Raw genomic sequence first — 11598 nt, 5'->3', positions numbered from 1 at the left:
TAAAGGCTTAGTGGGTTTCCTGCGCTTCAACACTGGGCATTGGAGGAGCCACATGTATTCCTAAACTCTGATACCCTGCTTGGGGTGTGAGGTGGCACCTTGCAGCATCCTGCAAGGCTTGACCAGCTGGTGGGTGAGCCAGGACGAGGGTCTGGTCCCACCTAAGTCACAGACAAGGAGCAGAACCCAAACCCTGCCTGAGGGAGGTGGCTCAGGCCGCTACCACATGCCGGGGCAGCCCAACCGAGGGAGCTGCACTGCACCCCCGCCTCTGTGACCCAGACCAGAGCATCGCTCTCCTTCCTGTCTCTAACACTTAGCTGGGTGTGGCTCTGCTCTCTGCCACCCACTCACAGCTCCTAGGCAGCCACCATGCCCCGAGGTCAGGCAGGGGAAGCCAGGAAGAACATAAAAGATGTCAGCGTCCACTCATGACCCGGAAGCATGACGCTCCCTCCGTGTCAAGAGCATCGCATCAGAGGGCCCGGATGGGGCGGACGGCCTTGGCAGTCTGGGGGTCATTTCCCCTGAAGTCTCAGGGGGTCCACTCTAACACGCGTGGGTCAGGGGAAAGCTAGAGGCCTAGATTATAAGCACAATAAATGACGCTTATTCAATAAGGACGTGTTCAGACAAAGCGTGCTCCCACGCAGGGGGTGGAGTCCCAGCGACTTCCAGCAGGTGGCAGCTCCTACCCCGCCCATCTTTCCTCCACGCCTCGACGCGGAGACTGCATTCTGCAGAGCAGGGCGACGGCGGTGTCGGCTTTGCTCCACTCCTCTCTCCTAGTATCCATGGTCCAGCGTCCAAGCGCAGGCCCTGCAGGTTTTTGGAGCCCCGGGGGACACCAGATCCTCCAGTCAGGTCCTGCCTGGGTCGGGGGAGGCCCCGCCCCCGGGCTCCGGGCCACGCCCCCAACCCTGAGCCCCGCCTCCAAACCGTGTGCCCCGCCCCCAAGCCCTGGGCTCCACCTTTGAGCCCCGGGTCCCGCCCCTAGCCCTGGTCCCCGCCCCTAGCCCCGCCCTCAAACCCTGGGTTCCGCCCTTGGACCCCTGAGAGTGGGCCCCGCCCACTGCTGGGTAGGGGAGCTACTCAGCCGAGTCCCGCCCCGATCCCTGGACCCCGCCCCCGGAGACTTGGACTCCGCCCTGAACCATGAGCCCCGTCCCCGAGTCCTGGGCCCGCCCCCGATTCCTGGACCCCGCCCCCGGAGACTTGGACCCTGTCCCTGAGTCTGAGCCCCGCCCCCGAGCCCCGGGTCCCGCCCCCGAGTCTGAGCCCCGTCCCCGAGCCCCGGGTCCCGCCCCTGAATCTGGACCCCGCCCCCGAAGACTTGGACCCTGCCCCTGAGTCTGAGCCCTGCCCCCGAGCCCTGGGCCCGCCCACTGCTGAGAGTGTGCCCCTCGGCCGAGCCCCCCCTCCCCGCGCGCCCCTGAGGTTCTTCCCGCGCCGCGGGGCAGGTGCACCTCCCGACTTGCAGCGCCTGGCATGCTCCTGGAGTCTGCTGGGACCTGAAAAGGCAGCGTGACCAGGACGTTAATCCTGAGCCGGGGTCCCGCGATCGGTTGCGGCCGCGGTCCCTGGGGCGCAGGCAGCATCTGGGTCGGGCCCCCACGCACGCGCCGCGGGGGGCGGGCCCTATTTGTTCAGGAGAAGGGAGGGCCGGAGGAGGCGTCTCCCCGGGGTGCAGCGGATCCAGGTGGGCCTCGCACCCAGGTGTCCTGGCCTTACCCTCGCCATGGCTGAGCGGCGCGGGGGCGTCGGGGCTCGTCTGGCTCGCTTCCTGGCTGGACTAGGGGCCCGGAGGGGGCGCAGGGGGAAGGTGACCTCGGAGGAGGCCAGATCCCAGAATCGGTGAGGGAAGAGGGTCGGAGGCTGGGAGGGGGGTGTGTGTCTTGGATGGGACTGTGTGTCTGGGCGCTGGGTTCTGGTCGAGCGTCAGGGCTACTTGGGTTAACTCTCGAAGCCAGGTGGACACCAGCAGACAGCAATGTCCCTTGGGAGACATCCGGAGGACTGAGGCTCGGGACTGCTGGTCTTGGTGTCCCCTGGCGGTGTGTGGCAGAGCTCCCCTCTCACCTCCTGCATCCTACGTTTGCTGAGCAGCTACCCAGAGGGTCCTCCAGGACCAAAGAAGTCTTCTCGACTTGCTTGGCGGTTTACTGTGATCCATGCAGCAGCAGCAGCAGCACTAAAAAGTAAAATCCTGCGTGATTCTGACCCGGAAGTGGAGGATCAGAGAGGTGACACCACCTGTTCAAAGTCACACAGTTAGGATGCACACGTCAGCAGAGGCCCTGTTGGCCTGGGGTCATTGCCTGCCCGGGTGCCCCAGTGCCCAGGGCTGGGCTGGCACACTTCTCACCCACCCCGGGCGAGCAGTGACGTCAGCGTGGAAGGAAAGCCCCTGAGTGGAGTGGCTGGGAGAGGCATGGCTGGAAGCCCAGCGGCCCAAGAGCACACAGGCCAGTTGCCCTCCGACCCGATGTGCCAGCACCCCGTGTTTGTGTGTCTATGCAGTTACCTGGCAATTTGCTCCGATCTTATCACCACACAGCTGTCTTCAGCATGCCCTGGGAGGGGTGGGGCATGGGGTGGGCAGCTTGAGGGGAGGTGCTTGCGCTGCTGCCAGCTCACCCTGTGTCTGGAAGCCTGGGTGCCCTGGGGTGCCCACACCCTGCCAATGCCCTGCCCGCCCCCACCTCCCTCTTTACCCTGTCTGGCAGAAACCTGCCCTGTAGGCCCAGCTCCACCCCTCCTGCTCCCCACTCACAGACTGCGTCAGGTGTAGGTGAATCAGGGGAGGGGCTGCAGGGCCAGCGGGAGGACACAGGTCACGCCTGTGTTTGGCTTCCGTTCTTAGCATCTCTGGGAACAGTCCCTGCTGACCACCTGGGGACACGGCCCCATGGTGTTTCCAATACTGTGATGTCCAGCCAGCTCTAGGAGTGGACGGTCCTGGTGCTCTCGTGAGCTGTGTAAATCCAAGCAAGTCACTTTGCCTCTCTGGGCCTCGATGTCTTTGTCTGAGAAATGGGAGCACTGCTAGCCACCTGCCAGGCTTGTGGTGAAGCTTCGAGGTGATCGCGTAGGCACGACACTCGGCTACACCTCGGGAAGGAGGCCTCAGCAGATGCTGATCTTCAGCAATGTCCCGTCTCTATGTTCTGCCCAAGACAAGTCCTGCCCCAGTGTTTAGAACATTTATTTTTCATTTGTAAGACAAATTTTACAGAGAAGGAGAGACGGAGCGGAACAGACCTTCCATCTGCTGAGTCACTCCTCAAAGGATCTAAGCTGATGCAAAACCAAGATCTAGGAGTTTCTTTTCAGGTCTCCCACATGGGTACAAGGTCCCAAGGCTTTGGGCCATCCTCAGCTGGCCTCCCAGGAAACTGGATGTGATGTAGCTGGAACACAAACCAGTGCCCATATGGGATGCTGGCAATGCAAGTGGAAGATTAGCCTGTCATGCCACTATGCTGACTCTGTGCCCCCTTTTTAAAAGACAGTTACTTTCACCTACTTCAAGAGCAGAGGGACCAAGAGAAAGTGAAGAGAAAGATTTTCCCTCCACTGGTTCAGCCTCAAATGCCTGTCACATGCAGGCCTAGACCAGGTCAAAGCCAGGTCTCGCACATGAGTGGCAGGAGCCCCAGTACCTGAGCCATCCTCTGCTCCTCCTAGGAGACTTGAATGAACACTGTAGAGAACCAGAGGAGTTGTTACTTGAACCAGCGCTCTGATATGGGGTGTAGGCACTCCCAGCAGCAGCTTAAACTACTCTACCGCTGCCCCAAGTCACAGTCCTCTGTTCTGATCCCAGCCCATGTGATGTCCTTTCTCTCCCATTGGGGTTGGAGTGGGCAACGGAGGGTGGAGGTACAGAGAGCAGACTGTAGAGCCCTCTCCCAAGGGTTCAGGAGCTCACCCTGCTGGTCCTAGGGAAGGCGGTGTGACCACTGGGCCAGTCCAGGGCTGATGGTGCTGGGACACAGGAGACTCTGCATTCCTTTTCATATGCTTCTTCCTTAGGCCCTGGGGTGGCCGGAGCTGCCCTGACCTGGCCCAAGGCCAAGGCAGCACCAGTGACGTCAGCCTCAAGGTAGGAAAGAACCATGGCGGCCGGGAGGAGTGGGGTGGAGAGGGAGGCAGGGGATGGCAAACTGGGGTGCTGGGAGGGGTGGCAGCAGCTCCCAGGGGACCCCAGGCTACATATGAGACTGCCAGAGGTCCAGCCCCCACTCAGCCATGGATGCCGGCCCCATCACTTCTCAGCATCAGTGTCACTGTGCCCTGTGTCCCTCGGTGTCCATCTCTTCTCCCTCTCTCTGCTAGTGGGAGAAATGTAGAACACACAGCGTGGCACTGGATGCTCAGGAGATGTGACCTGTCCAAGGTGGGGTCCTTCTCCCCATTCCCTTCTGTGTCTTTTTATTAAGGCTTATTTAAAATTTTTTTTTTTTTAGTTTTGATCACTTTATTTGGCTTTTTATGTGAGATTCACAGGTTCGGCTATATCAACGCAGCATTACAGTCCTAGGAGCATTACCTGGCATGAAGGATTGTTTCAGTACCTTGCTGAATTCTAAGGCTTATTTAAAAGATGCATATGTTTTGGATTGGCACAACTAGAGAGAGAGAGAGAGATCTTTCATTTGCTATGCCTTGCTCCCCAAATGGCCTCAATGGCCACAGCTGGGCCAAGTGGAAGCAGGGCCTGGAACCCCATTGGGGCCTCTCATGGGTGGCAACTCCTCGGGCCATCATCTTCCTTCCTTCCTTTGAAAGGCAGAGTAGGACCCTGCACAATGGTTCAGCGGTGAAATCCTCTCCTTGCAACACACCCGGATCCCATATGGACACTGGTTTCAATCCCGGCTACTACACTTCCCATCCAGCTCCCTGCTTGTGGCCTGGGAAAGCAGTCGAGGACGGCCCAAAGCCTTGGGACCCTGCACCTGCGTGGGAGACTCAGAGGAAGCTCCTGGCTCCTGGCTTCAGATTGGCTTAGCTCCAGCCATTGTGGCCGTTTGGGGAGTAAACCAGTAAATGGAAGATCTTTCTCTTTGTCTCTCCTCTCTGTAAATCTGCCTTTCCTAAATAAATAAATCTTAAAAAAAAAAAAAAAGGCAAAGAAAGAGAAGAGAAAGGCAGAGACAGAGGGAGGAAGCAATACAGAGCGAGAAAGAGATCTCCCATCTGCTGATTTACTCCCCAAATGACTGAAATATCTGGGTCTGGAACACTTGGACCATCCTCCACTGATTTCCCAGGTGTATTAGCAGAGAGCTGGAGCAGCCAGGACTTGAGCCAGCACTCATATGGAACACAGGCAGTGGCTTAACATGCTGGTCCACAACACCGCCCTTAGTTTGGCTCCCACACCTGTGTGGCTCCTTCTCTTCACTTCCCAACATGCCCCCAGGGATGGCACTGGGTCAGAGACTCAGCCTTCTCCCATCCACACCGGGACATGAGCCGTGACGTTGGCCACGACGAGGCGTTCTCCAGGCTGGCTCTCACATTGGCCCAGTGTCTGTCCAACGTTTCCTGGACTACGCAGTGTGTGCAGAGCGTTCTGTGCAAGTCCTCTCATCCAGGCTACTCCGCACACCCAGGTGCCCACTTCACATTCAGGGAGAATGTGATGCCAGGCAGCTGGGGGCAGAACTGAGGAACAAGCTTGGCTCGGCTCAGCCTGACCCCACGTGACCCATCTACCTTCCCCCCATCTCAGCCCCAGGGAACAAGACCAGCCTCTGGTTCACAGTGAGGGGATCCAGGGCTCCTGCTTGGAGGAATTTGGACCCCAGCCTTGTCCTCTCTGTTGCTGGAGACACAAGCCTGACCCGGATGGGGTTTCGGGCCAGTGTCCACGGGAGTCTGGCATCCTCTGGATGCCCTCATCTTCGCAGCCAGGAGGGACCCAGGGAAGGAAAGAGCGGAGACAGGGGTCAGGTGCTGCTCCTGGGCAGAGGACACCTCTTCCCTGGCTCATCTCTGTGCCCCACAATCGTCTGCCAGGTGTGCTGTGGGAATCTTATGCTGGAAGGCCCAGGAAGGAGGCTCTTGTAGCCTGGAATAGGTGGGTGTTTGAGGCAGGCATGTGCACATAGCTCGAGGCAGCTGTTGTCAAAAGGCTAGAGATGGGACAGGTGTTACAGCCGAGAGTGTGAAAGCATCCACTGTGATACCAGCAGCTCCTATCAGAGTATAGTTCAAGTCCCTGCTGCTCTGTTTCTGATCCAGCTCCCTGCTGATACACCTGGGAGGGCAGCAGAAAATGGACCAAGTGCTTGCATCCCTGCCAAACTGTGTTGCTTACCCAGATGCAGTTCTGACTTCGGCTTCGCCCAGCCCTGGCTATTGTAGCCAGTTGAAGAATGAATCAGTGGATATAAGATCTCTCTCCCTTTCAAATAATGAATAAATAAAATAAATTTTAAAGCCAGAGACCTGGGACCCAGCCACAGCCTGAAGGGAGCCACGGTCCCTTGGAAGCCATGGCCAGGCCCTGGTGCCTCTTGGTCGCAGAGGCAATTCGGGCCTGAGGGTTGGGGGTCCCCCTCTGCCTTGTGATCTCAGTCAGGTCATTGTCCTTTCTGGGCCTCCTAGAATCCTGCCCCTTCGGCCAGCTCTGGTGGCCCTGGCAGCCTCTCCCCAGGGCAGCTCTGCTCAGCTGTCCCTGTGCCAAGGCAGGTGGCCAGGGATGTCCAGGGTGCCCCAAGAGCAGTGGGCAGTGCTGCCACTGTGTCCTTCCTCCCCTTGTAATCTGCCTCTACTTCCCACAGGCCCAAGCCCGCAGTTGCTCCGAGTGGGACTTGCAGACAGGGAGCCGCAATGGTTTCCGGCTTTGGAAGCAGCGACACATCTCCTGGGGGGAGACTGAGCCCGTGGGACGCCTCTCACGGCCAGCTGTGGGCAGCGCCTCTGACCTGGCCAGCTGGGCTTCCCTGCAGCCTGAGAGAGCAGAGCCCACTGAAGCCAGGCACCCCTCGCACCCAGGACCTACTCTGGAATCACTGGAACAGGGAACCCCGGGCTGCCGCGGACAGCATCCCCTGCACGCAGCTGCAGAAGTCCCTCTGATGAAGCTAGCCAGTGACCAGCAAGGCGCACCCCTGCTGCCCCGCCCAATGTCCTTCCCTGGGGCAGTAGGGGCAAAGGGCGATCCCAGCCCCGCGGGGCCAGCCCCTGCAGGGCCGGCCCAGGCCCCATGCACCCGAACCTCTGCCAGGAGGACCCGCTACCGCATCACCATCACCTTGCAGGGGTGTGAGCAGGCACCTGGGGAGGCGGGGGAGGAACCGGCCCAACCAGCTCCCCACCCCTGTGGCCCTGAGGAATCCAGGGGCTGGCAGGAGCCTCCCCAGGGGCCCCGCCCCATCACGGGGTGCCCGACCGATCCGCCCTGGCGGCCAGGGGTGAGAGCCGGACCTCATCAGGGGAACAAGGCCCAGCGGCACGAGCTCCCGGTCGTCCCAACACCTGAGTCCCCACACGGACGGTGAGTAGGGACTGGTGCCCATGGGGGGTGATGACAGGGAGGCAGGCTGTCCTGGCTGTCCTCTCGTCTTGTCCTTAGGGCAAGAGCCTACCCTGCCACTTTTCCACTTCACGCCTGCTCCAGCTCTGCCTTCCTTTCTGTCCCTCACACACAGACCTGCTTGGCTGCTGCCTACCGGAAAGGACCACATACTGTTGTGGATAGAGGGTGGGAAGGGGTCACCTTCTCAGCCTCCCTCGCCACTCACCAGTTACATTTAGGGAGTGGTGGAACCAGCCTGGGAACAGACACCCAGCCAAGTGCTGGGACTCCTGAGGCAAGTTGCTTAACCTCTCTGGGCTGTGGACTGCTGTCTGTTTGGGGACGAGGAAGGAAGAGTTGGTTGCAGACGCATGCTTTGAACTCCTGAGAGCTGGCTGCCAACATAGCAGGGATGCCTATTAATTATGCCCCGGTGCCAGGGGTAATTACTGACCCGGCTGTGTGCTGGCGGCCCAGGGAACAGGCTCCACATTCCAGGCGGGGGCTTTGTGTTGACGTTGATCTGCCTGAGTCTGCCCGATGGGCTCAGAGGTGGACGGATGGTGGGTTTCCCAAAAACAGGACTCCAGGAAGGGGTCTGTGAAGAGCCAACGATGACAGGCGGTGACTACCAGCAGTCTGTTTCCAAATGTCATTTAAAAAATAATTATTTGTTTATTTGAAAGATTTACAGAGACAGATATGAAGTGAGACAGAGATCTTTTATCTGCTGGTTCACTCCCCAAATGGCTCCAATTAACGGAGTTAAGGTCAGGCCAAAACCAAGAGCCCAGAACTCCATCAGAGTCTCCTACGGGATAGCAGGGGCCCAAGCATTGGCTGCTGGCAGGTGCATTAGACAGGAGGTGGGGTAGGGGTGTCTAGATTGGAAGTGGAGCAGGTGGGACTCAAACTGGCACCCACATGGAATTGTGGCATTACAGATGGTAGCTTCACCTGCTGTACCACAGTGCCAGCCCTTTCAAGCATCGTGTAATCCTTACAACAGCTCCATGGAGTGGGAACTCCATCCCACCCCTTTCTCATCTAATGATAGTAAAGAAGCTAAGACTCAGAAATGTCCCAGGATTTGTTAAAAAAAAAAAATCACCCAGAGTGTAAAAGGATGGAATTTGGCTCTAGGTTCGATCACCCCGGAGCCTAAGTTCTGCCCATCTGACTCCTGCATCCTGCTTGCTCTGGGGACTTGGGCTTTCCAGCAAGCCTGAGGGAGGTGGACTTGACCGCAAAGGCAGAGGTACCAATGACATCCTCTGGGCCAGAGCCTGGGCTGGCCCAGGGACTGGCAGGAGTGCCCCAAGCCTGGGAAAAGCACTGGCGAGAGGCAGGCCTGGAGCCGGGGTGAGACACGTGGTTAGCTGAGGGGGTCCTAGGCTTGGTCCTGGCTCCTCGTGGCTATTTTGGGTCCAGGTGGTTAATGACAGCCTCGGGCGGGGATCAGGAAGTGCTGGCTTACAACAGTAGGAGGGAGGTCCCCCCCCCCACACACACCATCCTCCTGCATCCCCTCTGGGCCAGGCCTGGCGATTATAGGAAGGAGGTGGGTCACCCTGGGGCTGCTGGTGCAGATGTGTGAGCCAGGTGTGTGTCTAGGCACACGTGCCCAAGTTCAGGTGTGGGTCAGTGCCCTGGGAAGGGGGAGCCTGCGGCTGCAAGATGTGTGTGTGTCCTCGGCTGCGTGTTTCTGTGCGTGTGTGTCGGCTCGTGTGTCTGTGTGTTTCCGTGTCTGCGTGACTTCGGTTCTGTGTGGGTCGGTGCCTGTGTGACGCAGGCTGTGGGCCTGTGGACTGGTTTGGCCTAGTTTAGGGGTGACTCACAGCTAAGCGGGGAGAATCCAGGACTTGTTGGGTTAGACAAGACTCTTTCCCACACTCCCCCATCCCCTCCCCAGCCTCTCCCTGCTCAGCCCCACGCCTCATTTAGAGGTTACAGGTTACTGTGCTAGCAAATCCACTGGGGATGAGAGGGCCCAGAGAAGAGAAGCCTGCTGGTGTGGGCCCTTCTGCTGGCCCAGGAGCCAGCTAGGTCCTTGAGGGGGTCTATCTCCGGAGCAAGGACAAACGGGGTAGCCAATGGGAAGCAGACACCAGCGTGGGTTGACTATTTTAGCAGTCTTGACTGTCCAGGAATGGGGCAGATCAAACGTCAGGTGGTGACCTCCCTGTCCCTAGAGGTATGCAAGCCGAAGCCAGTGACCACATGCTTGTGGAATGGGTGACTGGCAGGGGTGTTGTCCAGGGGTTGGGCTGGGTTGAGAAAAGGCATTGATTTTTCAGATGGCTCTGAGGGCATCCACGGCATCTGGTCTGGTTACCAGTGGCAGCTTCTGTTGCATGATCGGGGCCTTCCAAGTGCCTTTCCTAGTTTTATGTCTGCATCCTTGACCTCTGGACTCCTGGGGTACGAACTTTGTGAGAAAGTTGGCTTTGGATGAGCCTAACTGGGGATTAGTTAGTGTATCACCTGACACAAGTAGCACTGGATGAATAAATGAGTGCATGAATGAATGATTTTGAAGCAGGCTTGGCTCAGTAAGGGGATGGAGCTCCCAAGACCTGGCCCCGGTGCTTTCACAGCCACCAGTTGCTCTGGAGTCGGGACAAGCTTCTCTGGGCCTCAGCCCCTTTCATCTCTGCCCCTCATAAAATCTGAGTCACAGCTGGGGCCACAGGGCAGGTCAAAGTCCTGGTTTCCACCAGCTTCTCCCAGAGAAGGAGGAAAGCGGGGGAGGGGAGGCACGGCAGTGGGGGCCGAGCTGGCTCAGCTGGCGTCTATGGGAGCTGCCTGATGGGAGAGGGACGCAGCCTGCAGGCTGGCTGACCCTGAGCCGGGAGAACAGGCTGACCTGACAGCACAGCGGTCAGTGCAGCTTGGGAGTTGGGGGGTTGGCACCAGCAGCCCCCCTAGGAGGTGGGAACCCCAGCCAGTGCCCCTGGGTGAGCTTGCTCTAGTGGTGAAGTACTTGGAGTTCGAGTCAGCACTCTGTGCTGTGTGACTCTGGGCAAATCTCTTAACCTCTCTGATTCTTAGTAAACAAACCTGGTCTACAAAATGGGAATGTTTGTTGGCAAGTTCTTCATCATTCATTCTTTATGAGGTCTGAAATTCAAGGGACTCTTTCGAGGCGTCACCCCAAGGTCACGCAGGACAATGAATGCAAAAGCGTTTCGCAAGGTGTCTGGGGCAGGGTGAGCCCCTGAGCCAAGGTCTGTTGTTGTGGTTACTATGGAAACGGAGGCTTGAGCGGTCTTAGACAGGGGTTGTTGGCCCTCAGCTTAGCAAAGGTGAGACCAAGGGAGGGTCACAGAAAAAATAATGGAGGCCCCACCCTGCAAGCCGGGAGGCTGAGCTGAGCGGTACTGAACTGGGCTGGGGAGCGGCCGGCTGTGCCCCAGCCTCGGGGCGGGAGATGCCAGGCCATGGATCCCAGAGATGTGAACTCACTTTAGCCTGGCAGCCTAGTACCTGTCAACCCCCTCCCTGCCCCTGTTTCCTCATCTGTTTGATGGCCAAGGAGGAAACTGAGGAAGGGGACACTCTGAAAGGCCAGAGTGCCAAGGGGGGCTCGTCTGGGACACGCCCTCTGACCCTAGCACGCTACGTTGCTCCTGCCAGCACACGCTCAGTGTCCCTTGAGGCAGTAGGATAAATTTTTTTTTTAAGGTTGATTTTATTTTTATTGGAAAGTCAGATATACAGAGAGGAAGATCTTCCATCCATTGATTCACTCCCCAAGTGGCCACAACGGCCAGTGCTGCACCAATCTGAAGCCAGAAACTTCTTCTGGGTTTCCCAAGCGGGTGCAGGGCCCCAAGGTTTTGGGCTGTCCTCCACTGCTTTCCTAGGTCACATGCAGGGAGCTGGATGGGAAGTGGGGCTGATGGGACACAAACCGGCACCCATGTGAGACCTTGGAGCATGCAAAGTGAGGACTTTAGCTGCTAGGCTACCACACCAGGCCCACCAGGGAGCTTTTGAGCTGGCATCTTAGTTGATAAAGTCAATATCCATCCTTTTCTCTTTCCAGAGACCCTGCAAGCACAGGG

Source organism: Ochotona curzoniae, unplaced genomic scaffold (genome assembly GCF_017591425.1).
Source record: "Ochotona curzoniae isolate NIBS_2020 unplaced genomic scaffold, NIBS_Ocur_1.0 contig_3255, whole genome shotgun sequence".
NCBI lineage: Eukaryota > Metazoa > Chordata > Mammalia > Lagomorpha > Ochotonidae > Ochotona > Ochotona curzoniae.
Note: the sequence above shows the minus strand (reverse complement) of the source record.